The sequence below is a fragment of the Herpailurus yagouaroundi genome, unplaced genomic scaffold, assembly GCF_014898765.1.
Source record: "Herpailurus yagouaroundi ecotype Mexico unplaced genomic scaffold, PumYag 222, whole genome shotgun sequence".
Taxonomy (NCBI): domain Eukaryota; kingdom Metazoa; phylum Chordata; class Mammalia; order Carnivora; family Felidae; genus Herpailurus; species Herpailurus yagouaroundi.
The window spans coordinates 7,248,441-7,275,172 of record NW_024412453.1 but is presented as its reverse complement, the minus strand read 5'-3'; the positions used below and the strand labels follow the sequence as shown (position 1 = coordinate 7,275,172).

Genomic DNA, 26,732 nt, shown 5'->3' with positions numbered 1-26,732 from the left:
GTTCCCCGCCCAGGATGCGCCAGGACGCTGGTAGCCGTTGGACCAACCTGGAAAGCGCCCACGTCCCTGGAGAGGGGGGAGTGTCCGCTGGGTTTCTGCCGTGTTTCTCCCCCACCCCGGCGCGAGGTTCAGGGCACAGCTGAAATTCCCAGCGTTTATTCCCCCGCCTTGTCCTGGGTCGCGGATGGGAGGGAAAGGGTTAGGGGAAGGTTAACCCTGTGCACACCCTTCCCCTTTCCCCTTTGACTCATTCAGTCTTTGGGTACAATCCTAGCAGGCGCTTCTGAAACGGGCCGATATTATTTGCTGAGTCTCCCCACGGTGTTTTGGTGTCAACAACGTCTACAAACAAGCGAAGGGTGTTTTGTTTTTAATTAATAGGACGCAGTGGTTGAAACTCCTGCGTTCAAAGTATACAGGCAGCCGCAAGGGCTCCAGGGTCACCAGCCCTCCCTGCAAACCCGGGGCTCTTCCCGGTGCCCCTGCCCTTGCCTTGCCTGCCCAGCATGGTGCCTCCTGCCGGGCATGGAAGGGCTTCTCACCCTTCTCAAGGACCCTCAGCTTCCTGCTTTGGCTCTGGGTAACCATGCTCAGCTGTGTTGGACCAAAGTATTGTGAATGTGCTCTTTTTTTTTTTTTTTTTGACCGGGTAGAAGATCCGGGGTGTGTGTGTGTGTGTGTGTGTGTGTGTGTGTGTGTGTGTGTGTCCTTTCTCCATACCTGTCATTACAAATTCAGAAAATCTTCCTAGAATGGCTCAACTGTATTCTGGTTCTCAAGGGTTCAAGTTGAAATCACAGTCAAATGTCTTGCTGCACCTGGAACCCATAGTGTCCCAACCTCTTTCCTTTTCTTGCTCCTTTTAAAATCTGGGTCCTTCCTCCTGTTTCGGGCTTTGAAAACCCTTTGGCTTTGGTGCTTTGGCATGACACCAAGGCTGAGGGTCTCTGCCTCCTACAAGCTCAGGATAATTCCCACAATGGCTGCCTTTTATTGATAGATTGCCATGCAAGAACTTTAAAGGCACCGTCTCATTCAATCCCCCAACAGCCTCCTGAGGTGACTATTATAACTTCCCTTCCATAGACGGAAAAACTGGGGCTTGTGAGATGCTGTGACATTTAGACTTCAGAGCCAGGATCTGAACCCAGCTTTGTCAGACCCCAGAGCCCCTTTTTCACATGAGGGTTTATTGCTTTCCCAGTTTCGGGAAGATTTCTACATCTGTTGAGAGAGTCCCAGAACATATACAGTGATTTTACGAATATGTGGCCACCCTGTTGGTCTCTGGAGCTCTCAGTGGCCTTGAAAGAATGCCGGGTCCTTGCAGAGTAGAAGCTGTATTCAAATAAGCCCTGTGTTTGAATGCTGGCTCTGCCCCTGCTTGGCTATGTGAGTTTAGGCAGCCTTACTAAGCCTTACTCTGCCTCTGTTCTCTGCAATGGAGATGATAATAATACCTACTTTATAGCTGAATTGTGAATACTCAAGAAGATGTATGTAGCGCTCAAGATAAGTGCTCAATACATGTTGGTTCCTCCGATTATTTTATTACTGCATCTGTAGAAAGCTCCTGCTTTCATTCTTTGCAAGGAACTCCACACAGCAGCACTCTGAACTCAAACTGCCGTGTCGGTCAGTTGCCTAATAATTCTCTTACAGCTTTTTATTTTCTCACTATTTTACTGGGACAGTTTTCAAATGTACAGAAAAATTGCACTGAATCCCCAGTTGATAGCATGTTAGCTCCTGAAATTTTTATCCTTCTGAATCTTAGGCTGCAAACTGTTAACAGCTGGGCAGAAAGGCTTTCTCATCTCCTGTGTTCCAAGCCATCAAAGACTCTGACTTTTGCTTCCTATTCACATACAAACCACAGTATCACATCTCCTTTTCCCTGGATCCCCAAATCTGCTTCCTCCCGCCCTACCTATCCAAACTTGAAATCTTCTTAAGACACTGATCCAGGGTCCCCATTTTGATTCTTAAATCTGGGATCGTTACCTTTAAAGAGTTTTGATCTCTGAACCTTTTTTGATCCAAGTAGCTTTTTTTTTTTAAACTCCCTCTCAACTTCCCTGGGATCTATGGATTCATAACTATAACATCTGCGACCTCCATTTATTTATTAATGAAGTGTGAAAATTAGTGCTGTTGATTCTGTGGAATAACTATTGCCAAGCCAACGTAAGTTGTAATGCATGAAATGCTGGTGGGGAAACAAAGGCCCATTAAAAAGAAGCTAAGCTTGGGGCACTTGGGTGGCTCAGTCGGTTAAGCGTCCGACTCCCACTCAGGTCATGATCTTGCAGTTTGTGAGTTCGAGTGCCGCGCTGGGCTCTGTGCTGACAGCTCAGAGCCTGGAGCCTGCTTTGGATTCTATGTCTCCCTCTTTCTGTCTCAGCGCCTCCCCCGCTTGCACTCTGTCTCTCTCTCTCTCTCTCAAAAATAAATAAACATTAAAAAATAAAAAGGAGCTGAGCTTGGGGTGCCTGGCTGGCTCAGTTGGTAGAGCATGCGACTCTCCATCTTGGGGTTATGAGCTCAAGCCCTGCATTGGAAAAAGGAAGAAAGGATTGAAGAACCTGTCTTCAGTGTAGGTGGTATTAACTGCTATCTTTAACTTGTTTAGTAATGTTTATTTATTTATTTTGAGACACAGAGAGAGTACGAGCAGGGGAGGGGCAGAGAGAGGGAGAGAGAGAGTTCCAAGCGGGCTCCACGCTCAGCCCAGAGCCCGATGTGGGGCTCAGTCTCACGAACCAGGAGATCATGACCTGACCCGAAATCAAGAGTAGGAGGCTTAACCGACTGAGCTACCCAGGCACCCTATTTTAATTATTGTTTTTAAGTGGAAGATGTGTATAGTTTAGTAGCAAAGAATGAGAGTTTTGAAATCAGGTTAAATGGCTCCAAACCAGCTCTAACACTTTGTTGCTTTGACACCCTGGGAAATTGTTGAACCTCTCTGTGTGTCAGTTACCTCATCTGTAAAATGGGGATATGTTGGTTGGAGATCTTGAGAGCTTCCCCGGGTGAAATTTGAAACTGGCCCCCCATACACGGAGACACAAGAAAGGGACCGTTCCCGATGGGTAGGTGGCAGGTGTAATAAACAAGAAAATGTATAGGTGGCTGCGAGAGGAGTAGACCTCTGTACCTGCTTGCCTGAATATTAAAAGTTTTTATAGAGGCCAGAACAGGGTTCAGTCACGTATACTTCCAGATGGTCTCCGTAGCTGTGTCCTTGGAGTGGCTCTGGCTGGGGGAATACTTGTACATTTCAAGGACAAGGGAGGGGGGTGAGGAGGCTCCACCTGCTCCCGGGGCGGCTCTTGGGTCAAATGGCGGTCATGTCCTCTCCATAACCTCCCCCAACAGGATAATAATTATAATGACCACTTGGGGCTATTAGGAGGATTAAACGAGATAGTGTATATAATGCATTTAGCACAGAGCCTGGCACCCTGTAAGCGCTCAGTCAGTGCTGAGTGGTCGTCATAACAGGACATGAGCGGATGGCGCCCGAGAGCATTGGAGAAATTTATTCCAAGCTTACCAGTCAGTTCTTCCTTGGGTCCGTTGCTTTGTCAATTGCAGACAGTTGTGTATCTACCAGCTTCCTCCTCATGGGGATGCAGGAGGGAATGACTTTCGAACCCTCGAAAACCACCTGGCATTTTTTCCTTTGAGAAGGATTCCAAGCAATTGCTCCCATCCACCTTAGACAGCATTTTTCCATTAGCAGTGAGGTATTGTTTTCTTTGTGTGTGTGTGTGTGGTTTTTTTTTTTTTTTTCTTTTTACTCAGTTGGAAAATGGATAGTGACATTTCAGTGTGGTTAGATGTATAAAAATATTGCTTTCCAGCAACTGTAATTAATTGAGGGAGACACAAAGACAAGGTGACTTTTGAAAAAGCACGGAGCTTTTTTAAAAAGCAAGTCGGCTGTGGTTGTAGCCATTTCTTGATAGACTTGAATGTACCATAAAGGGTGATGGAGATTTTGGACAGGGGAAATGTGGGGTTGGGGGGGAGGGTGGCACAGGATGGGAGGCAATGCCCTGAGAGGTAACAGCATTGCCAGAAGCACAGAGGTAGAAATAAAAGTGCTGAGGGTCGGGGATTGGAATAAAGTGGGAAACTCAATCACCAGAGGTGACGATTGTTTTGTTTTTTTTTTTTTCAACGTTTATTTATTTTGGGGACAGAGAGAGACAGAGCATGAACGGGGGAGGGGCAGAGAGAGAGGGAGACACAGAATCGGAAACAGGCTCCAGGCTCTGAGCCATCAGCCCAGAGCCTGACGCGGGGCTCAAACTCATGGACCGCGAGATCGTGACCTGGCTGAAGTCGGACGCTTAACCGACTGCGCCACCCAGGCGCCCCGACGATTGTTTAATAAAAGTCTTGCTAGTCTGGCTAGCAAGCAGATCGTCACACTGGCCAATGTCTCTGGTTTCATAAATAGTGTGGCGACTGAAATGATATGGATTGCCAGCAATCCACATAATCAACTTTTGGGAACGGTTTTGTGTTCCTTTCATCTGTCTGATTAAATATGCTAATTTCATTATCTCCATTTTATTTTGTTCTGGCGTTATTTCTAATTACAGAACAGTATGTGCACTTTATAAAAAATTCAACTTCATCTGAAATATAAAAGTGAAAAATGACTGTAATCTGCTCCCTACCCCCCCCCCAACCATTTATTCATTCAATAAATAGGTATTGAGTGTTTTGTAAGTGCCAGGAGGTGTTCTAGGGGCTACGGATACAGCGTCGAACAAGACAGACAAGGTTCCTGACCACAGGGAGCTTCTATTCAGGGAAGTGAAGGAGTCAGATAATACCTAGGCAAACAAATATTGTAGTTCAAATGGTGTCACGCAAATTAATAGGGGAGGGATTTTTCCATCTCATGGTCAGGAAATGCTTCTCTATGAAAGAGATATATTTGTAAATGTCATTGATCAAATGCAAAGGACCTTCCTACGTTAGAGGAAGAGACAGACTAGAGGAAGAGACAGACGGCCAGGAAGGCTGGCACTCAGAGCGTCAGGGAAGAGAATGGAGATGGATCAGAGAGGAGCCACCCTGGGTAGTTAGTGTCTTGTAGATTGTGGTTACAAAAAAAAAAAAAAAAAGTACAGATTTTATGCCCATTGCAGGAGAACTGGGGCAGAGTGTTAAGCAGGAAGCTAACATGAGCTGGGTTTTGACTTTCGAAGGTCACATCAGCTCCTGGATGGAGAATAAGACGACAGGGGGCAGGGGAGGGGCGTCAATGCAATTGTCCTTTGCTGTAGTGCTGAGTCTTTCCTAATCAACCCCATGTATCAGTGGTAGGAATTTCCTTGAGTGTGAAAGGTATGACAAGGGGTAGGGGCAGCTTGGGATGTCTTCCGGGGGGCCACGCTCCCGGTTAAGGTTGAGGAGATGCGACAGTCTCTGGGATATGCTGGATGGGCAGCGGACTGTGTAACTTGCCGTGGTGGGAACTGTTGCCAGGAACACGGGAGATTACGAACGTCCTAGTATCTAGCGTGTGCTTAGAACAAACCTAGTTATTTATGTTTCTTGTTTGTTCATACCATTGTTTCATTTTTGCATTTCCTTCTTAGGTGTTAACTGAAGGAAAAACTATTCGTGCCTGTTCTTGGTCTGATTCGTTATTAAAGACTTATTAATAATAATAGTAGTTAATGAGTTCTAGCTGTCAACTTGGGCTTATTCAATTCTTGCCATAACTCTATTAAGTCAGCCGGATTCTTTTTTTTTTTTTTTAATTTTTTAAGTGTTTACTTATTTTACACACACACACACACACACACACACACACAGTGTGAGTGGGGGAGGGGCAGAGAGAGAGGGAGATAACAATCCGAAGCAGGCTCCAGACTCCAAGCTGTCAGCACAGAGCCCAACGCAGGGCTCGAACCCACAAACCGTGAGATCATGACCTAAGCCGACGTCGGAGGCTTAACCCACTGAGCCATCCAGGCGCCCAGTCAGCTGGATTCTTATTCCCCTTTTACAGATGGGGACATCAAGGCTTCGGGAGGTTAAGAAACTTGCCAAAGGTCACAAAACTGGTACGTGGCTGGGCTGGAGCCTGATTCGAGCCCTCCGTGACTGTAAATGGTCCTCGCCAGTGTCTGTTATCCCTAGCACGGTGTTAGATGCCCCCACCCTTAAGAAGCTTACAGATTTGGGGAGTGTGGAGACACAGATGTAAGGAACAGCATGATTTGTAATGCCAGTAAAACGAAACAAACGCTCCGAAGGGACAGCGGGGAAACAAGAGGAAGAAGAGGTCAGCTCCTCCTGGGGGACCCCAGAGCGACAGCAAGGGGTGCTAGCCCTGGGCCTGAAGGCTAAGCAGGGTTTCCGTTGGTGACAAGAGGAGAGAAGGGCATTTCAGGTGAGCTCCCGGCCCCAGGCAGGGAGGTGGAAATCCCCAGGGGCAGGTTCCATGAACTTGGGACCCTCCCTCCCCCCACCTTTTTCTTTCCCCCTGGCTCTTGCGTCCTAGGGTTCAGGGTCTGCCTGGTTCACTGATGTGAATCATCTGCTACCTGGATGAGCCTGCGGGTTAGAGACCAGCACAGGCAGAGGCTCTTTGGCCTAGCCACTCAGGTCAGCACTCCCAAAGCCCCCAGGGGTGCTGACCATGCGGTGCCTTCACTCCTTCACTGGTCACTTCCTCGCAGGCTTGAGCCCCTACTGTGTGCTACCTTCAGAGGTACAGAGAGGACAAAGACCCAGACCCCACCCTTATTATTTTTTTTAATTTTATTTTTCTTAATTTACATCCAAATTAGTTGGCATATACAGACCCCCCCCTTAAAGAGCTCTCTGGCTGCCTGTGTTCCGGGCCTCCCTCTGCTACTTCTTGCCTTGTGATCTTCGACACGTCGCCTACCTTCCCTAGACCTTAGTTTCCTCCTCTGACAAATGGAAGTGTACTTAATACCGCACATCTGTATGCTTTGAAATGGCTAAGATGGCATATTTTATATGTGTTTTTCCCCAATAAAAATTGTGTTATTAAATTGGTTTTAAAAAGCAAAATTAAAAGAGGTATATTTAATATACAGCTATATTCATATAACAGCACAAAACATATACTAAGTTTAAGTGGTAGCATCGAGGGATGGTTCTGGGGTCTCAGAGTAAAAGTGGTTCTTTTTTTTTTCTTTTTATAAATTAAAAAAAAATGTTTATTTTTGCGAGAGCGAGAGAGCGGGGGAGGGGCAGAAAGAGAGGGAGACAGAGGATCCAAAATGGGCTGTGCATTGACAGCAGAGAGCCTGACGCGGGGCTCGAACCCATGAACCGTGAGATCACAACCTGAGCCGAAGTCGGATGCCCAACCGACTGAGCCACCCAGGCGCCCCAATAGTGGGTCTTGAAGTAGCCTGAAAAGATGAACAGTATCTCATCATTGATTCAGAGGAACAGCATTCTAGGCAGAGGGAACAGCCCCTGTGAAGAGACACAGACATGAGACAGCACCTGTGACCTAGGAACTGTATTAGTAAAGCTTGCTAGGCTCTGAACGCCTGAGGGAGACCAGAGCAGAGCAGGAAGTGAGTGCCCTCGGCAGCCCAGGGGTAAGTCCATAGAAGGCTCGAGGTAGAAGGCTCAACTCCCCATTGAGACAAAACTTTCCCACAGGGTCCAAATGGGGCGACTAAGGACCAGACTCCTAGAATAAGTTTGTTTGAATGAATTAGAGTCAGACTTGCTAAAAATTATTTTTTAATTACAATGCCTCTATATACAGGGACCATTAAAGGAGAAAAGAAAGAATTTTTCTAAGGGAAGTAGAAGGGAATGATTGTAACGAATACCATGCCCTGGGCACTTCCCGTGTGCCGGCTGTATGAAACACCCCAGGATGTGAGGTACATGGAGATATTTTTGGCTTTTTACAGATGAGGAAACCGAGGCTCAGAGAGGTTAAGCGACTCGCCCAGTGTCACTCTGCTAATGGGTGTCAGAGCTGGAACTTGAGCCCAAGCATGGTGACTCGGTCCTACTGCCTTCCGTATCTCCTAGGATTGGTTGGGGCTGCCATTAATTCAGGCAGATAAGGTCCATTAGTGTTTCTAGTACGTCTTCATGTTTCTTAGTATTGATTCTGTTCTCTGGCTGATTAATTTACTTTTCCATTACACACTTGTCCCTCGGACACTCGAGGACTACATCTCACTACTTCCCAGGGCATTCAGGGTGAAAGGGGAGCGAATGTGGTGACTACAGAAGGCATTCCCGGAAATTCAGCAGGAAGAGCGTTTCTGTGGTGAGGAAGAAGTGTAGCTTTTCCCAGACAAAGGCCTCCTCTGGGTGATCCGGAAAAACCTGGACACTTTAGGGGCAGAGGAGTGTGCTGTTTGGGAGTGGAGGCTTTGCCTCCATTTGAGTCCTGGCTTTAGGCCTCCTTAGCTGTGTGACCCTGGGCTGCTTACTTAACCTCTCTGAAGTTCAGTCTTGTCATCTACTTAATGGAGATCATAACAGGATCCGCCTCATAGGGTAATGGAGAAGATCCAAAGAGAAAATATGTGAAAGCCCTTGGCACAGAGCACACGGTAAATGGAGAGATGGTGTTGACAGAACAGGACATAAAGTGAGCCATGACTGGGTATATTTAGACAACCGGGGAGAAAGAGGGAAGTCACAGTGGGTGGACCAGCCTTGGAAAAGAATGGGGGCGACAAAGCGTGTGGCGGCTGCTGGAGGCATGCGCGACCTTGGCTGAGTCAGAGGAGTCATGAGGTGTGAGGTTGGTTGAGCAGGGTCACTAGACGTGGCCAGATGAAACATGACAGGTGTCTGAAGCAGGGCAAGGGATAGAGGTAAAGAAAGTAGCAGTTTAGGAAGACTTGTCTGGCAGTGGTTGTACCATGGCAGGGCAAGGACCGCGGGGGTAAGAAGACCAACCAGGAGGGTTCTGGAATCATCTGATCATGAGGTCACACGAGCTGGGATGTAAAGCAGTGGCAGTGGGTGCAGAGGAAGGGGCCAGGCAGATATCCTGAAGGGAGGAGACAGCAGCAGTTGATTACAGAGGGGGACGAGGGGGGGTGGTCTTGTAAGGGCAGGCCATGTGACAAGCAGGGAACAGCAGTATGGTTAGCCTGGGGTCGTAGGAATTAAATATATTGTAATCAGTCCTGCCCATTCTCACTTGGAGTAGGGCTTCAAGAGGTACGGGGATTGTAGGTATGGGGAGAATAGTGGCCCCCGACGTTTGTACAGCACTTTCTAATCTACATTTTTCCTGTTGTTTTTTTTTTTTTTTTTTCATTTACCCTTTACAAGAAACAGCCAAGAGCTGGAACCGTCCTGCTCCTTTGGGTGTGGGTAAACAGGCGAAGGACTCACTTCAGGGAAGGGTACAGCCAGGAAGGACTGAACAAGGACCGAACAGTCCAGGCTGTTTGCACTAGAGCAGGGTTTCTAGGGGCGTTTGTATTTGAATGAACAACGAATGACTGCATTACAAATGGAAAGAAGTATGTCTAGATTCCATAACATCCAACCTGGAAAATGTGTGACGCTAATTATTCTGTTCATTTGAAATTCCCAAACAGGGAGATCTTTCATTCACCCATCTGTCCATCTATCCATTGATTCCTTCATCCATTCAGTGCGTATTTACTTTTGGCCTCTTTGTATGCCAATTATTGTGCTAAGCTCTTGAGAATATGGTAGCGCTTTGAGTAAGATGTTTACGGCCCCCTGCCTTTAAAAGGGATTTAAGGTCTACTAGCAAAAATGCAGCTACCGTATGATCCAGCAATCCCACTTCTGGGTATAGACCCGAAGGGAATGAAGACAGGATGTTGAAGAGATCAGCCCCGCCATGTTCATTGCAGCATTATTCACAATAGCCAAGATATGGAGACAACCTACAGGTCCACCAATGGATGAATGGATAAAGAGTATATATATATATATATATATATATAGAGAGAGAGAGAGAGAGAGAGAGAGAGAGAGAGCGCGCGCGCAATGTTATTTAACCAGGAGAAAGGAAGAAATCCTGCCATTTTCCATTTGTGACAACACGATGGTCCTTGAGGGCATGGTGCTAAGTAAAAGAAATCAGACGATGTTGCATGATATCACTTATATGTGGAATCTAAAAAAAAAAAAAAAAAAAAAAAAAGAATAAAAAGTCAAGCTCATAGAAACGTTCCTATGAGACCAGGGACGTGGTTGCTCACGGGCTGGAGGATGATGGAAATAGATGTTAGTAGAAAGGGTACAAACTAGCGAGTTATAAGATGAGCAAGTTCTGAGGATCTGATGTAAAATGTGGTGACTACAGTTGATAATACTGCATCCTATCATTGAACATTTCTAAGAGAGGAGAACTAACATTTTCTCACACATACACACAAGATAGATACGTGAGGTGATGGATGTGTTAATTACTAGGTAGTAGGAGTCCTTCCACAGGGTATCCCTGTAACAAATCGTCACGATGTATACTTTAAAGATCTTACAGGGGCGCCTGGGTGGCTCAGTCTCTTGAGCATCCCACGTCAACTCAGGTCATGATCTCACAGCTTGTGGGTTCGAGCCCTTTGTCAGGCTCTGCGCTGATAACTCAGCGTGGAGCCTGCTTCAGATTGCGTCTTTCTCTCTGCCCCTCCTCTGTTCGCGCTCTGTCTCTCTCAAAAATAAATAAGCCTAAAACAAAATTTAAAGATCTTACAATGTTATCAGTCAATTATACCGCAACCAAGCTGAAAAAAGGGGGTCTACTGGGAGCTGTCCCTGTGACCCGTGATGCCAAACCAAAGGACCAAGAGATAATGTCCTTTAAGTCCTTCAGAAACAGGATTCAGCTCAATGTGCTGACCCAATGCCCTCTGAGCTAAATGTTGCCCAGAAATGAATTAAGTTGTTTTGTTATATGCGTATTTTTGAAAGCCCTTGAGAAGACGACTCCTAATAGGGTCAAACCACATTTTCTGGGCAAATCCGAGTGCAGTGCGATGATTCTGTCTCCGAGAACAACGACCACAGAAACCCTGGGTGTCATATTTGCTGCTCGGTGCTGAACACCTGGCATCTGCCAAATTGGCCAGCACCGAGAAGCCTCTCATTCAATCAATAGTTGCCGAACTAGGTGGCTGTTAATCCACAAAGACCGAGGTGCAAATGATTTAATCGTGTTTTGTAAGCCTTCGAAGTCGTCAGACTAAAGAATCAAGTGAGCTGGAGTCTTGGTCTGAATTGCCTGTCCGTCTCCCGGTTGAGACCATTTGTTCCTGATACTGCAGTTAGATTAGCCGTGCTTTCCTGCTTTGAGGGAAAGAGGCAAGAATTTTGGATCAGATACAAAATAGCAGGAGTAGGTAAGGTTACTGTGAACTGGAGGTACGCGGACAAGGCCATGATGGGTGCAGGCTTGCTAGGTACTTTATACTTAAGCCGTATCTCCTTGACTATTAGGATCCACAGAGGTGGGGGCACACTATTCATAGTCCCTCACGCCTTTCCGGAACAACAGAAACATGGCCACGTTAATTTCATGCAGAGAACAGAGCCGTCTTAGACGCTGCTGGTAGAACTGTTGCGTGTTCCAGTCTTTCCGGATATTAAACTTTAAAAGGCTCCTATGCTTTGACCTAGCAGTCTAGTCCTAGACTCCTGGGATTCCATCCAACAGAAATAAAAACACCAGCATACAAAGACATATGTGCAAAATAAATAAATAAATAAATAAATAACAAATAAAAAAATGACACTGGACACAAAAACAAAGCCCATCGCTAGAAGGGCAGTTGCATGAATTATTGTTCATCCAGTGTGGAATGTGCTGGAGACTTTCAAAAAGACAAAAAGTAGAGCAAGAATTGTTGTCTTCAGGGGTAGGTTGAAGGAGGAAAATGCGATCCAGGAAGATGTCTGTGAGCGGATCTAATTTTGGGAAAACAAAATTCTGTTTCCGTCTCTGTCTCTCTAGCACATAGAATCCCCGTGTGTGCGTGCGATCTTATTAGTAGGAGAACAACGTGGGAGGTTGGAGAGTAAGTTGCTGCCATAGGCCACCTGGGCAAAGGGATTGGGGACAGGGCTGATGTGAGGGAAGGATGAGGAGGTGACAGTGGATAGCCGAGGAACAAAGAAAAAAAAAATTCTTCACTCGAAAAAAGTCCTCCGATAATATTATCATACTTAGATATTTGTGTTAAGGTATATATTTGTGGGATGGGGGAAGAGGCATGCTAACTTCAGGAACGTTAAAATGCTGGGGAGAGGGGTGTCTGGGTGGCTCAGTTGGTTGAGTGTCCGACTTGATTTCAGCTCAGGTCATGATCTCGCGGTTTGTGAGATCGAGCCCCGCATCGGGCTCCATGCTGGCCGTAAGGAGCCTGCTTGGGATTCTCTCTAGCCCCCTGCCCCTCCCCCACTTGTTGTTTCCCCCCCGCCCAAGATAAATACACTTAAGAAAAAAAGGTTGGGGAGAAATGTCCTCAGAATTGAGGAGATAGAGTTTTATTTGATTCAACCCTCACTACAACCCTGTAAGATGAAGCACTGTGTGTGTGTGTGTGTGTGTGTGTGTGTGTGTGTGTGTGTAGCAGAGGGATGGAAATCTTGCCCCATTAGTCCATAGAGAAAGGATTTGAATCTAGACTGGTTAAAAAGCTCATGCCTTTCCCTCTACAATTATTTGTAAATTTCCAAATATGTTAAATTCCATTGGCATTTCATATTTTTTTAGAAAGGAAAGACATCTGCAATGGTTTGTGGAGCCCTATTTTAAGAATCTGGGTCATTGCAGTGTGGACCATGTTCCTTTAGATCTTCTCTCTTTGTGCTTCCCAGTTTCCCCTGGTGGTCTCCAGGGCTGAGAAGTGAAACCACTCACTCCCCATAATCCTGGTCTCAGAGAGAAATTTGGGAAAGAGGCAATAATCACCAGAGGAAGAGACATACCAGTATTTCCTTAACTCATGTTTTTCTTCCTGTGTTTAGTCTGCTCAGGTTGCTATAACAAAGACCATAAACTGGGTAGTTTTTATAACTCTTATTTTATTTTATTTTATTTTACCTTATTTTATTTTATTTTAGAGAGAGCACTTAGCGGGGGAGAGGAGCAGAGGAAGAGAGAGAGTGAGAGAGAGAGAGAGAGAGAGAGAGAGAGAGAGAAGCTTAAGCAGGTTCCATGCTGAGCAATCCCACCACCCTGGGATCACGACCTGAGCCGAAATCAAGAGTCGGATGCTCAACCGACTGAGCCACCCAGGCGCCCCTACCTGGGTGGCTTTTAAAATACAGAACCTTGGGACACCTGGGTGGCTGAGTTGGTTAAGGATCCAACTCTGAATTTCAGCTCAGGTCATGATCTCACAGTTCATGAGTTCGAGCCCTGCATCAGGCTGCAAGCGCCCTGAGGGTTAGCTTTTTAATATGTGGATTTGCGGGAGGGGGAACGTAAACATTCAATCTATAGCACCATCCTTAGCCCTGGAAGGAATGAAGACAGCTGAAAACTAGACATTTGTCCAGGCCCCACTCCGGGGGTGAAATGCTTTTAGCAGGTAGCTCTTAAAAGGTGGCCATCATTCTGACAAGGAACAAAAGTTATTCCTACTTTGGTTCTATTTGGTTCTTCTGTGCCCAGCACAGCAGGTGAGACCATTTTGCCCCCTAGGTGTTTGCAGTGCTGTGTTCATGCTGGAGACCTGCCGCCCACCGCAGGATCCATCTGTCTTCATCCTGTTTAAATAGACATAGGCAAGGCGTCCCCGGAGCACATCCTGGTGGTTAAATCTGGTGCAAACGCCATCTGTAAAGAGCGGTTCAGCCCTGGGCCCAGGGCGGCCGGGCTGGGTTCCAAGAGCTAAGAGGTCTGCTTTCTTAGGGATCACCTTTACCTTAGAGCAGGGTTTTATGATTTCCCAAATGCTTAGCCAGGACTAGGTTAGCTTTATGTGTCTTCCTTCTCTATTGAGATTGTTCTTTTCTTTTCTTTTCTTTTCTTTTCTTTTCTTTTCTTTTCTTTTCTCTCTTCGCTTTGCTTCTCTTCTTTTCTTCTCTTGTCTTGTCTTGTCTTTTCTTAACTGAGGTAGAACTCACATACCATAAAATTAACCCTTCACCATTTGGAATAGACAAGTCAGTGGCATTTAGTACATTCAGTCTTGGGCAAGCATCACCTCTATGCACTTGCAAGAAACCCAGTACCCATTCAACAGTCCCTCCCCATGCACCCCTTCCCTTAGTCCCTGGTAACAACTTTTTGTCTCTACAGATTTACCTATTCTGGGTGTTTTCTACTACATGGAACCTGGCTTCTTTCACTGAGTGTAGTGATTTTTTTTTTTTATTTTTTTTTCAACGTTTATTTATTTTTGGGACAGAGAGAGACAGAGCATGAACGGGGGAGGGGCAGAGAGAGAGGGAGACACAGAATCGGAAACAGGCTCCAGGCTCCGAGCCATCAGCCCAGAGCCTGACGCGGGGCTCGAACTCCCGGACCGCGAGATCGTGACCTGGCTGAAGTCGGACGCTTAACCGACTGCGCCACCCAGGCGCCCCATGTAGTGATTTTTTTTTAAATGTTTATTTACGTTTGAGAGAGAGCAAGTGGGGGAGGGGCAGAGAAGGGGGCACGGAGGATCCGAAGCAGGCTCTGCTCTGACAACAGAGAGCCCAGTGCGGGGCTCGAACTCTTGAACCTCAAGATCATGACCTGAGGCGAAGTCGGACGCTTAACTGACTGAGCCCGCAGGTACCCTGAGTGTAGTGTCTAAAAAAAATTTTTTTTAAGCTTCATTTTCTTCTTGAGAGACAGAGAAGGAGTAGGGCAGGGTCAGAGAGAGGAGACACAGAATCAGAAGCAGACTCCAGGCTCTGAGCTGTCAGCACAGAGCCCGATGTGTGTCACGAACTGTGACATCATGACCTGAGCTGAAGTTGGACGCTTTTAAGCGAGTGAGCCACCTACACAAGTGTAGTGTTCTTAAGGCTCATCCACTTTGTAGCAGATGTCAATGCTTTATTCCTTTTCATGGCTAAATAATATTCCATTTATGAATATACCACATTTTGTTTATTCACTCATCACTTGATGGACACTTGGGTTGTTTCCACCTTTTGGCTATCATGAATCACGCTGCTGTCAACATTTATGAGCAGTATTTGCTTGTTTGTCTTTTGGGTGTGTACGTAGGAGTGATATTGTCAAACCAGGGGGTAATTCTGCATTTGACTTTTTGAAGAAGCTACAGGGACTTGTGGCCTCCCCACTCTGTGGCAATTTCTCTCTCTGCTGGCCCTTTTCTTCATCCTTCCCTTCAAGTTTATAATTTCAAGTGTGGAGAAAGAGCGTCTGGGAATGTGGTATCTTGTGGTCATGAAATGTAGGGATTCCTAACTAGGGGTCGGGCTTTTTGGGCTCAGAACCCACCTCTCTCTCTTACCAACCGGTTGATCTTGGTCTAGTTGTGTGACCTCTCTGGGTCTTCACTGACTCTTCTGTAGGGAGAATAGTAATAATTGCCACCGCACGAGGGCGTGTCGAGGAGTAAGCGTGAGTAGGTGTGTCAAGGGCTTAGCACAGCGCGTGGCACAGAGTGGTTGCTTGAGGACAGGTTAGCGATGGGATTACTGTAAACAGCTGCCTTAGTCTGCTCAGGCAGTCATAACAAAATACCATAGCCAGGATGGCTTAAACAACATGCATTTATGTCTCACAGCTCTGGAACCTGCAGAGTCCAAGATCAAGGTGCTGGTGAGGTACAGTTCATTCTGAGGCTTCTTCTCTCGGCTTGCAGGAGGCCACCTTTTCTCTCTGTGCTCCCGTGACCGCTTCTTTGTGCAAGTGCATAGGTAGAAAGCGGGGGTGGGGGGGTGGGGCTCTGATGTCTCTTCTAACAAGGACACTAATCCTCTCTGCTCAGGGCCCCATCCTTATGACCTCATCACACCTAACTGCCTCCTTATAGGCCCTACTTCCAAATACAGTCACACCAAGGGTTAAGGCTTCCGCATTGGAATTTTGGGGGACAATTAAGTCCATAGCAATAGACTTCTTATTTGGGATTGAGCATGATGTTTTAGCATCCTGATGTCTTAGGGCTGAAGGAAATTTGTGGAGTCCATTTGTCCATGATTTCTCAACCTTAGCCTGTTGACACTGACATCGGGGCTGGATCACGCTGACCTGTGGGGGCTGGCCCGTGCATTGTAGGATGGTAACATTTCTGGCCTCTGCCCACCAGGTGCCAATGGTACCACCACTACCCCCTTACGCCTGCCCAATTGTGACAACCATAGATATCTCCAGATATTGTCAAATGTTCAGTAGAGGGGCAAACTTGTCCCCAGCTGAGAAGCACTGATCAGGCCTAATTCTTTTTTGATACAGGTACTCTAGTTTTGTGATGCGGGGGAGTCCGGAGTTTTTCTATGCCATCTCTGCCCTTGGTCCCTAGGTTTCTGCCCTTGGTCCCTAGGTTTCTGCCCTTGGTCCCTAGGTTTCTGCCCTCTTTTTCTTCAGATGTCTCACAGCTGTCTGTTCACACACACAAAGCATTGTCGATAAGCAACGTCTTGGATGTGAAGATTAAGCCAAGAGAAACCCGATTATGAACTCCCTGAAGCATAAAGAAATCTCCCCATGCAGAATGGATTTGATTTTCCTCAAGGCATTCATGCCTGGGAAGACTTCTGTTTACCACAACCTGAAGTGAAGAAGAAACTGTCACTTTCACTTATAACAAAGAAAATGTTTCAGGTGGATAAATAGAAATACTCCTTCCAACAACAGCCCTTGACTCTGCTACCAAAACGAGGGGGATTTATGTCAGTCCGGAGAACATTGGCTCCAAGTTCTCCTGAAAACTGTGTCCAGGGACTGACCATTTTTTCTTTGTTAGCACCTCAAAGGGTGCACAGACAGTAATGAAAGGGACCAAGAAAATGGAGTGTGCCGGGTGGCAGATGACATCTCCATTCTTGTGAGCTGACATGAGCACTTCTTTTAGCTGGGTGAGGGAGGAGACAGAATGCTTAGTTCTTTTAAGGTTCTTGATGAATTTCTTAGTATATAGAAGTATACTAACAGGTGTGTGGGTGGCTCAGCTGGTTAAGCATCCGACTCTTGGTTTATTTAGGCTCAGGTCATGATCTCACAGTTTGTGAGTTCGAGCCCCGTGTTGGGCTCTGACCTGACAGCATGGAGCCTGCTTGGGATTCTCTCTCTCTTCCCTCTCTCTCTGCCCCTCCCTTGCCCACGCTCTCTCTCCCTGTCTCTCTCTAAATAAATAAACAAAAACTAAAAAAAAAAGTCTACTAGGAAATCAAATATTCCTGATGATTCAGGTGTCTCCTCCTCCTTTTAAGAAAGACCATGTGTGTTTACGTCTGCCTATGTTTATGTTCAATTGATTCTACTGCTTGTATAGGGCACAGGATAAAAATTGTTCTTTCTGGAGATCGTCTAGTTCTGTGTGATTCTCAACTCCGGCTGCACATTAGAACTGCACCCCCCCCCCGCCCCCGTACCTTTTAATACAGTTAACCCATTTCCCCACCTCCCTTTTTAATGGACTAGAAGCCCCTACCCCAGAGGGATGGTGATTTTGCCAGGTGCTCAAGCTGGGCAGATGCTAAAGTACTACTTGGACCCATTTATCCTGTATATCCGAAAGGAGGTCAGTAAATAAGACTTCCCTTCCTAATAAAGGACTTCCTCTGTTGGACCCTGATGGCCACCACCTGAAAACTCTCAGCAAAATAAATGATTAAATCCTAAATTGTAAATCTGTTATTGCTCTTGGGAAAACAACTCAACCTACGAGTCCTGTTGCCCTAGATGTGGCATCCATTCCTGAATGCAAAAGATACTATTGCTATTATGATTAGCAGTCGTATTCAAACATTTGTCCCGGCTAGAGAGATGCATAACCTGTGTTAGGTAGCCCGGCCTCACCATTAACGTAACTCCCTTTCTGCAGCACAGTAGACTGTATTTTGAAAAGATAATTGCCCACTGGCTGATGTGTTTCTCAGCTTGCTATTCTATGACAACATGACTGTTCTGGTGCAGGAGAAATTCACTCGTGGTTCTAATGGGGCGGGAGGCAAGAGACAAGGCATATTTGAGGGAATATGGAAAAACGTTGATGTATCTTTCTCTGTTACGGTTAAGGTTAAAAGATACTTTTCAGGAAAAGGTAAAATCATGACTCTCCCGATGATATACAAATAAACCATGTTAAAGATTTGTATTCTGCTCAATGAGGGCACCAACTCGATGTTATAACCGATTGCACAGAATCTGAAGAATATTCTGATTTGCAGAGCAGGGATATTGAAATGAAGGGGTAAATTAAAGTAAAACTGAGTTTTCCCTCAAGGAGAGAGAAGTCAGTGGGATCTCTACCAGCTGGGCATGGATTTCCTTGTGCACAAGAATTATTTTTGCCTCATTATACCACTCTCACAGAGTTGTAAGACAGCTCAAAGACAAGGAGAGACTAGAATCAGGTAACCTGGAGAGGTGACCTTTAGAGGCATAATCTTCCATGGAAATACTTTTTCCCCCCAAAATGACCTACATGCTCTCCTGAAGAGGTAGCGATGAGACTCCAGGAATTGAATTAACCAGTTTTTCCAGCACAAAGAAAGCTACGAGTTTTCAAGAGCGACAGGGAAATCATCCTTCAGAGCAGAAAATGATTTCAAATGAAACCTGGTCTAGTGAAAGTCTGTACTTGAAAACGTGGAGTCCGAGGGGGACTGAAGAATGAGCGAGAACCCAGTCTATTAATTATCCAGAGGTTTCTCTCTCGATGCTGTCAAGATGTAATAAACATCCAGATGTTCAGCTTGATTGAAGCTGAGCGGTGGGTAAATCTTGTAGTTGTCACTTAGCTGCTCTGCAAACTAAAATGACTCTCTCTCTCTCTCTCTCTCTCATATTTAAGATCAGAGTCATTACCATACATCCTGGGGTTGATATCTACCAACGCTGCCTGGTTAACAGATCTTCCTTTCAAAGAAGAGGCTGTTAAACACAGGAATCGGCACCCACTAGGAATTCAGTATGTGTTAGCTGAGTTGTATCGATGTATTTGATTCCTAAGCAACTGAAGAACGTTGCTTCACCTCCTGAGGAGGTAGGGAGACTGGGCAAGACGCTAACAAGCTTCTAAAAATGGCCTTGAGAGAGAAATTACTTTGGCCTCTGTGCGGTTGGAATCGGGTATCTAGATTTACAGTATTTACTCAGCTGCCATTTCTATTATCTAAAAATAAAGCAAAGCAGCTTGAAGTTGGCGAGCGGGTCTAAACCCCTTGGTGTTCGATTACTTACTAGGGTCACATACGCGGCTGTTTGTTGTATAAAGATCTGGAGACTCCGCACAGAGGCATATCGGAGGCAGGATTTAAAGACAGAAATGCATGGAGCCATTTGCCTTTTTGCCGCATTTATAAAATCGGCCATCTGGATGCTCAGTGTCCAATAACGTGATCTCTCGTATGACCGTAAGCCTTTTCTCAAAGGCAGCTTTTTCTAAGTGGAGACATAGCAGCTGTTAATGGGTTTTCTAAGCAAAAGGGAGGACTCGGGTCGATGTGTTTGGAAATTGCTGGGTGAAATTTAGTGACGCACACTTGTTGATGGTAGGGGTCCTTACTAGGCCAAAGCACGTTGTGAATTTCAGAGCTGTGTGAGACCTGCCTCGGAGCTGGTCTCTTACCTTGCTTCTGCCCACTGTGCTGTTGACCAGAATTTTCATCACCGTCTTTTTTGGCTTATCTCTCCCTTTCCCCAAAATGTCCCATTGCTACTGACTCCAACTACAAACTTCTCTATTGTATTTTGCTGGTTGTCTGTCTTTATTTTTTAATTGGAGTATAATACCCTCTGCCTGGTCTTCCCCACTTTCCATAATCCACACCTTCTCTCCCTCTGCATAGACTTATTTCCCTCTGTGCTCTACAATGCACCTCTGATCTGGGTGTTGGTCTCCTTCACATCCTCTTCTGTGAAACGGGGACAATATGTACCTACCTCATAACAATTACGGAGAGCATTCAATGAAGATAGTACCTGTGGGGCACTAGACACAGTGCCCAGCACATGAGAAGGGCTTGATCATAGTAACTGCTGTTATTATTGCCGTCGACGTCATTGTTCCCCCTTTCTTTGTGACATGCCACCCTCTCTTCTCTGCTTAAGCTTGATCCTACCTTTCCTTGGTGGCAGGTTCATTGACACCCCACCCCCACCCTGCATCCTTCACTCCTTTTATGTGATATGCACAGCTGACCCCGGCCCCTTATGGAAAGGACACTGCACACGTAGCTCCAAGTTCCCAACCAGATTATTGTCTCCAAGCCCCACCTACAGAGAAATATAGGCATTGCCAAAGGTTCAAGGCTCCAGAAGCCACCACTCTTTCTAGCTCACCTCCCATGAAGAATTTCTTCCATTTCTGACCTCCTGTTACACTTTCCATCCTGGGTCCTGGATCTGGTTTAGTTATATGGGGACTGCCTCACGCAGTCGATCATAAGCTCCTTTAGAGCAGGGACAAAGCCTAAACTCTATTTTAATCTCCCTCTAGTGTTTAGGCCAGGGGTTGGCACACTTTTTCTGGGCAGGCCTTAAAAAGGAGAGTCCCCCCCCCCCACCCCCTATAAAGCTCCAGGTAAGTAATAAGTAAGTAAATAAAAGTCCAGGTGGTAGAAAATTCGAGCTGAATCAGCACCCCCTTTCCCGTTTTCATCCCTGAGCCACAGTGCTCAAGATTCAAATACCCAAGCAGAGGACAGAGAGAAAAACCTCTGAGTTAACCAGAGTCCATTCTGTTGCTTGAAAGCAATCCTGCCTCCTGTGTGTGAAAACTCCCTAGGCGCCGGACCCCTTGAACTTCCCCCACATCCCAGTGCCTCCTCCCACTGCTGACCTTCACAACCACTCTCAGCCAGTGGGCCCTCCCCAGTCACGGGACGAGCTCTATGAGCAAACAGCGGCCGAATGGGGGTTGGGGGAAACCAAGCTGAGGTCAAAGCCTTGAACATGTCTGTCGGTCCAGCTGGATCGGAACCCAACCCGGGGCGAGGGAGGGTGGGGCATCGCGAAGGCCAGTCCCAGCAGACAGCATTCGACGAGTGAGGTGTTCTCTCTCAAGACAATGCAGTAGAGGCGCGTGACCAGAGAAAGGACGGCAGGTTCTTACAGAGCAAAATCCCTTAGTCCCCCTGCAGGTGCCCCACGAAGGGGTGAGATTGTTTTTCCCCCCTCCAATAAAAATAACCAGCTTCTTTATTCTGCAGGTAAGAGGATGAATGTGCATACGTTTTTAAAAACTAGATCACCAGTTGATTAGAAAGGGATACGTAAGGGGCGCCTGGGTGGCGCAGTCGGTTAAGCATCCGACTTCAGCCAGGTCACGATCTCGCGGTCCGTGAGTTCGAGCCCCGCGTCAGGCTCTCGGCTGATGGCTCAGAGCCTGGAGCCTGTTTCCGATTCTGTGTCTCCCTCTCTCTCTGCCCCTCCCCCGTTCATGCTCTGTCTCTCTCTGTCCCAAAAATAAATAAACGTTGAAAAAAAAAATTAAAAAAAAAAAGAAAGGGATACGTAACTCAGGAATGGCCAGATGGAAGAAGTGCGTAGGGCAAGGTATGGGGGGGAGGGGGGGGGAAGGTTGGTGAGTTTGCAGATGCGTCTCCCTCTTTATGGGAGCTTCATCACGTAGGCATGGCTGAGTCATGATCTTTTTAATTAAAAAATACTGGAGACGATCAAAGGATGCACCCGTCACTTAAAATAATCCCACCACCCTCAGATAACCGCTGAGCACATCCTTGTCCAGATGTCCCTTTGTCCTTCCTCTCCTTCCCCTTTTCGCCCCCCTACCCGTCCTTCTCCTCCTCCTCTGAATCACGCTTCTCGCCGAGAGACAAATCACATGTCGGAATCTGGTCCCTTTTCGCATGCACTTCCACTGTTTTAGGGGACACACCCCCCCTGCCTAGGGACAGAACAGAGGGTTCTTTTCCTTTTTAGTGTCTGGACGAAGGAAGTCTTTTTTTTTTTTTTTTAATTTTTTTTTTTTTTTCAACGTTTATTTATTTTTGGGACAGAGAGAGACAGAGCATGAACGGGGGAGGGGCAGAGAGAGAGGGAGACACAGAATCGGAAGCAGGCTCCAGGCTCCGGGCCATCAGCCCAGAGCCCGACGTGGGGCTCGAACTCACGGACCGTGAGATCGTGACCTGGCTGAAGTCGGACGCCCAACCGACTGCGCCACCCAGGCGCCCCTGGACGAAGGAAGTCTTAAAGAGCTGCATGCAGCCCAGAGCAGGTGGAGAAGTGGCAGCTTAAGAGAAAATAACGCTTGACAAATTAGATGAAACACGTATAATCTAAACCAACAGTAACGGGAATGGGATGTAACAGAAAGTCTAACTTGATCCAGTAAACACACGTTTTGGTTCTTTTTGTGCACACGGCTTGCTGGGGACCGGGAGGGGGAAGGAAACTGAGGTGAGTGAGGCAGAGTTGCTTCGTTCAAGAAGCTCGCTTTCTAGGAGGGGAGACAATGACACACAACGGCTCACACCAACCCGCAGTACCTGCACGAGCCAAGCACCGGGGGACACAGCCACTGATACGCAGCCGACTCGTTCGTTCTGATCCGTGTTCATTTCAGAGCAGGGTGTCCTGTCTGTCTTGCATTCTGGCCTCACCTGGATCCCCTTCCAGTTCCTTGCTTTGCTGTCAGTTCCCCGGGGAGGGGAACCCGTTCTCCTGGGTGCCTTTGCTTGGATTCTCCCCTTTCTCACCTGGCAAACTCCTCCTCCTCACCCTTTTAGGTCTCAACTAGAAATTCGCCGCAAAAGGCCTTCCGCGATCTCCTCCTGCAAGCTCGGAGCCCTTCCATCTTGCCACAGTTTTCTTCCTATCACGTGGTTACTGTTTACCCTTAATTCTGTTACAGAAGGGATCACACCTGTTTTATTTGCCCTGCACTCGGCAAGTGCTCAATTAATATCTGCTATATGAGGGGCACCTGGGTGGCTCAGTCGGTTAAGCATCCGACTTTGGCCTAGGTCATGAGCTCACAGTTCTCGTGAGTTCGAGCCCCGCATCAGGCTCTGTGCTGACAGCTTGGATCCTGGGGCCTGCTTCGGATTCTGTGTCTCCCTCTTTCTCTGCCCCTCCTCTGCTCATGCTCTGTGTCTCTCTCTCAAAAGTAAATAAACATTAAAAAAAATATATCTGCTGAATGAATAAAAAAATAAATGAATGTGTCCAGTGTGAGAAGACTCTTGTTGAAAAACAAAATTCAACTGAATAAGTTTTAAACATTGTTTTTTTTCAAAGTTTATTTATTTTGAGAGAGAGAGACAGTGAGAGGGAGAGAGAGAATCCCAAGCAGGCTCTGCACCAGCACCATCAGCAAGGAGCCTGGTACAGGGAGGGCCTGAACTCATGAACCTTGAGATCATGACCTGAGCCGAAACCAACAGTTGGACGCTTAAGCCACTGAGCCACCCAGGTGCCCCTCAACTGAATAAATTTTAAATATCTTACTGGCTTTCGTCAACGGTTCATGAGTTGGGCAACAACCAATCTAGTAGGCAGAAGGGAGCTCTGAAGAGCGGTACAGGGCAAGAGACTTTGTAGCCAGAGGGAGCAGGAAGAGGGAAGCTGTACTAGGCAAAAAAGCGGGTTGGTTACGGCCAGCTGCTTACTGTCTTTCAGGGGACGGCACGGGTTTATCAGGCAGATGAGATAACTCATCTGATCAGGCAATTCCTGACTGGTTTAAGGTTCCATTTCTGGGAGAGCCAGAACTGTAATTAAGTCTTCGTTTGGCGATGTGGGGCTTGGCATGAGTGATTCCGTGTCGGGGCTGCCGTCTAGTTTCTAACACACTCTGATGAGAAAAGGGAGCTGAGGCTGGGTGTCCTGATGCAGACGGGGTGGCTCTTACTTACCAAGGAGAGACGCGAAGGCAGTGTGGGAGGCTGGGCTGGGCCTGCAACAGAAAAAAAGAACATGAATGGGAAAACTAGTAAATTCGAATCAAGCCTGTGGTTTAATGAATAGTATCGTACCACTGTTAATGCTTCATTTTGACAAATGCACCATCTTTCTAGAAGATGTGAACCTTGGAGGAAATTGGGTGAAGGGGACACGGGAACCCCCTGCACTATGATGGCAACTTTTCTGCAAATATGAAATTATTCCAAGGTAAAAATTTCATTTTAAGAAGGGAGGGAGATGAGAAGAAGCCACGAACTCAGCCCGCAGATCTGGTCAGTGGGGCAGAAGCTGTCTGATTAAAAGAATGAATATTAATGTCCTTTTCTGACCTTTGTTGAAATCTCCTTCCAGAATGCTGCGATAACTTGTGGCTTTCTGTTTCTGGCTCTCTGACACTCAATCCAGAAAGGCTTTTCTGTGGCTAGTAAACTCACTCATGTTTTGGGGATATGGGGCCACAGACCAGAAGCCACAGGGACCCCATGGATCTTTTCTGTTCCCTTTGGGCAGCCACATATGAGGTGTCACTCACTTTCAAGTCTGGAAGTGAGCAAACAAAAAAGACCACATTCAACAACGTGAGGAAAAATACTAAAACTTTTTTCTTCCCCTGTGCCAAGTGTTATTACCTGATTTTGTATTTTCAAAAGAAATATCGGGTCCACCCCCATTTTTAATCACAGTTTTAAAAAATATTTATTTATTTTTGAGAGAGAGAGCATGAGCAGGGGAGGGACAGAGAGAGTGGGGGACAGAGGATCCGAGGCAGGCTCTATGCTGGAAGCAGCGAGCCCGTTGCTGGGCTCAAACTCACGAACCATGAGATCATGACCAGAGCCAAAGTCAGACGCTTAACCCACTGAGCCACCCAGGTGCCCCTAATCACAGATTAAAAAGAAAATTTTTTTTAATGTTTATTTCTGAGAGAGAGAGAGAGAGAGAGAGAGGGAGGGAGGGAGAGAGAGAGAGAATGAGCAGGGGAGGGGCAGAGAGAGAGGGAGACACAAAATCCGAAACAGGCTCCAGGCTCCAAGCTGTCAGCACAGAGCCCGATATAGGGCTTGAACCCACAGGCCATGAGATCATGGCCTGAACTGAAGTCAGACACTCAACCGACTGAGCCACCCAGGCACCCCTAATCACAGTTTTTTTTTTTAAAGAAGTTTGAAATTCTCTAAATCTTAAAGCCTGGCTTGATGTTAATTGCATAATGACCAACCCTGTTTTTCTAATACTCACAGAGCACCTCAATTCAGCCTAGGACATTTGTTAAGGTTCTAATGAGTATATGGCATCATAGCAGAGGTCATCTAAAATATGTGAAATCCTGCATCTAGGACCAAGTAATTTTCAGTGTCATAGAAGAGGGTCTTTTGTGATCTCAGGAGTGTTTTAGAAGTCTCAAAAAAATGAGCTTGCAAGATTAATTCCTTTACGTTGCAATTATAAACGCATGTAGTAGAATTGTTGAAGCGTGTTTTGCAAAGTCAAGCCATACCATAATCAAATCATAGTGTCAAAACTTATGACTCATTCTGTTAATGCCTAGCTGATTTTTTCTTCTATTTTCTAACTTGTAATCATCACAAGCCTAGCCATGGCCAATAATTAAATATTAACTGCTTTGGTGGAGAGCACTGAAGCCTGAATGTGCTAACAAGTCCTTCTCCAACAAGCCATTGGAAGGGACCAAGAACTGTCAAGTTTCCTCCAGCCCTACTTGCCTTCCATTGGGTCAGTTTCTCTCCCGGGGTACATACTAAAGTCACCTGTACCCGCACACCATCTCAGTCCAAATAGAGATTCTAATCTCTGGGGATATGCAGTAGGCTTTGAACCATCAGTGACTTTGCGTTAAAGCTACAAGATCAGGATCACTACTCTATTATACTGTGAACATGGTGAGGACAGAGCAGGAAAAATGGAGAGCAACACTCAGAAAATCACACTTGGAAGGCCCTTCTTTGAACATAGCAACCATTCAGTTAGTGGGATTTGGTTATAATGAGTATTTTGTGAGAAATCACTCATGTGGGTTCTGAAGCATCGACAGTCTCTTGCAACGAAGAAGGCTGGAAATGAATAGGGGAATATTAGAAAAATGTCATCTGAAAAACTACCCAACGATGGCCACCACTAGGGTGTTCAACCATCTTGGTTTGCCTGGGACCGTCCTGAGTTTAGCACTGACAAGTCCTGCATTCCAGGAAACTATGAGTCCCAGGTAAACTAGGCTCACTGTCTGCTCTACCACTAACTGTTCTTTGGAGACTGCAAGGACAGGAAACAACTTTTTGTTTTATTTTGTCTTGGGTTTTTTTTTTTTTTTTTTGAGTTTATTTATTTATTTTGAGAGAGAGAGAGCATGGGCAAGGGAGGGGCAGAGACAGAGAGAGAGAGAGAGAATCCCAAGCAGGCTCCATGCTGACAGCACAGAGCCTGACTCAGGGCTCTATCCCACAAACCTCGAGATCATGGCCTGAGCCAAAATCAGGAGTCCGATGCTTAACCGACTGAGCCACTCAGGTGTCCTGGAAACAGCTTTAAAGAATGTTCCTTTGAAGTGTATTCACCAATAAGGCCGGGAGGCTTCTGGCCTGACTTTCCATCCATGTTCTCAGAAAGGACCATAGTTAATGCCTGACTCTTCTTTTTTTTTTTTTTTTTTTTTTTTAATTTTTTTTTTTTT

At 46.3% G+C, this 26,732-nt stretch overlaps 1 protein-coding gene across 1 annotated transcript in view; it reads left to right on the top strand.

Annotated features, from left to right (window-relative positions):
• Positions 1-26,732, top strand: part of BMERB1 (bMERB domain containing 1) — a 123,386-nt gene that overhangs the window by 573 nt on the left and 96,081 nt on the right. The gene's annotated exons all lie outside the window — the stretch shown is intronic.